We start from the raw sequence: 2,420 nt of genomic DNA, 5'->3' as shown, positions 1-2,420 counted from the left end.
ATTTCCCTTTAAATTATTTTTTAAATTTTTTTATAATAATTGTTTACAGCTTTTAATATACCCTGAAAAAGGAAGTTTCAAATTTGAACACATTAAATGAATAATTAATTTTATCCAAAATTATTTGCTAATGAGTTTGAGACAAAGTGTTCAGCGGTTAACAGTTTGCTCGAATTCAAAGTGTTGTGAAAACCCTTTTGACGGCACTTGATAAATGAAATAACATACGAGTTACCAGGAAAGTTTGGTTAATGACTGGACAGTTATTTAAAATGAAGGTCAGTAACTGCGCTTCCGTTTTTCATAATTCGCACTTATTTGCTTCTTAATAAATTCCTCGCAAACAGTCCTGATAAATTCGAGTGGATCCACGCTGTTGTGGTAAATGGTGTTAAGTCGGATGAATTGTCAAGAAAACACTCCCTTGCGAACTAATTCTTTCTATTAGATAGAGCAGGACTATCACCATTTATGGGATTACTTGCAAATTATTAAACTAATAGATAAATTTCAATTTTTCAGTTCTATTTTATATCCTAAATCTACTACAATAATATTTTAAAAACTTTTATTTATTTTTAGTTAAATAAGTACTATCGAGATAAATAATAAATGATAATAAAAACAGATAAGTTGGTTTTATTACTACATCGTAATAAAGTTAGAAACGAGTTCTAATGCCTATATAGGTAAAGACCTTTCGTAGCACCGAACCGTACCGCAGAAGATATGACACACGAAACATTTAAACGAACACTTTGTTACCAATAGAGCACACGTAATTAGAAGATAACACACGATTTAAGAATGTGAGTAATATAGATTTATTGTGAAATCTTAACTACTAAGCGTTAGCTGTTAAATACATAGGATATCTTCTAATTGTTAAGAGTTTTTGTTGCAAAGAAAAGCTGGTCGTTGTATTATGTTAAGTGCTAGTTGATATAGAATTGCACCTGACCTATTTTTTTTGATATGAGTAAATTATGTTCTGATTGTTGCTACATAGCTAAATTAATTTTGAATTCCCATACTTTATACCTTGTCTGATGCTGTTGATTTGACGCACATTGGCGAACTACTTGTTAATTCTACACTCCAAATTATGATAGAAATAATTTAAAAAAAAAATTAATAAAAAATAAAAATCTACTCTTGCAAAAATAACCGAATAATATTAGTAATATATGTACATATTTATTGAAATGTGCTCTACCACACATGCCAATTTTGTAAGTTATGTCAAACTAAAATCATTAGTAAGCATCCCAAAGTATTTGAATGATGATAATATTTGTATTTGGTAAACGAAATTTTTGTATATTGTTATAAAATATATGTATATTTGTATAAAATATATTCATTATTCTTTCTAAATATCACAAAAATTGTAGCATAAAAGTATATTAATAAAAGCAATGCTTAATGACATCTAGAAATCCTTTAATTACGATCATTCAATTTCAATGAGTTTTCAAAGTTTATTACAAATTTATATATAATTTTCCATTTTACCATTCCAAAACTGTAAATTTAAAGCAAAGATAGATTTGGACCACTTTTCCAAATATCGCCAGGTCAGACAAGTCAAAAACAACTTATAAATATTAATCACAAATTTGATCAACAAGTTAAATTCCATTATCACTTTTAATACTAATTTTAAAACCGTCACTTCTTGTAACACATATTTGGACTAACAATCAGGCATTAACATTATTTTTATAAAATAGAAACGTTCATACACTATAGAATAGAAATAAAAACGAAAATAGAAATCATTAATTTTTATAAAATAAATACGTTCATACACGATTGAATAGAAATAGAAGCCAAAACAGAAATTATATACAGCAAAATTTCATGACATCCCTAAAAGTCTTTGAGTTATTGTTGTTTGAGTAACGCTATATTTGATATATTCAAAACACTACTGATTATATTGATTAAACACTATTTTTTTTGATGTGAAAGAAATCATTCGATCTTAGCAATAGCTTAAAAATGCCAATAGTTTACTTAGTTAAAACATTACCTAACACACACGAATGAAGTTGAAAGCTTTGAACGTACTAATCTGGTGGTTAATCAGGAAATTTTTATCGAAGTCAATAGAATCATTCGGAATAACCGTAAAGAGAAGTTCAGTGAGGTACCTTGCATTTTAACGACATTAAAAGCAGTATAAAATTTTTTTCACATAATTTTTCAATCATAATCAGTAAAAATTTCTTCGATATCAATGCCGCCTTTTGCATTCAAGAGGCCAAAAACAACAGAATCTGTCTAGATTTACAACAATACAGAAATCGGAATGGAATTTAACTAACTGGAAAAAACCCATAGAACTTCGCACAGAGGGAACAAAGATATAATATTTGGATTTTATCGTTGGAACTTACTGATTATAATAGTCACCA

Source organism: Teleopsis dalmanni, unplaced genomic scaffold (genome assembly GCF_002237135.1).
Source record: "Teleopsis dalmanni isolate 2A unplaced genomic scaffold, ASM223713v2 unscaffolded_contig_1774, whole genome shotgun sequence".
NCBI classification, from domain to species: domain Eukaryota; kingdom Metazoa; phylum Arthropoda; class Insecta; order Diptera; family Diopsidae; genus Teleopsis; species Teleopsis dalmanni.
This window is presented reverse-complemented; position numbering follows the sequence as displayed.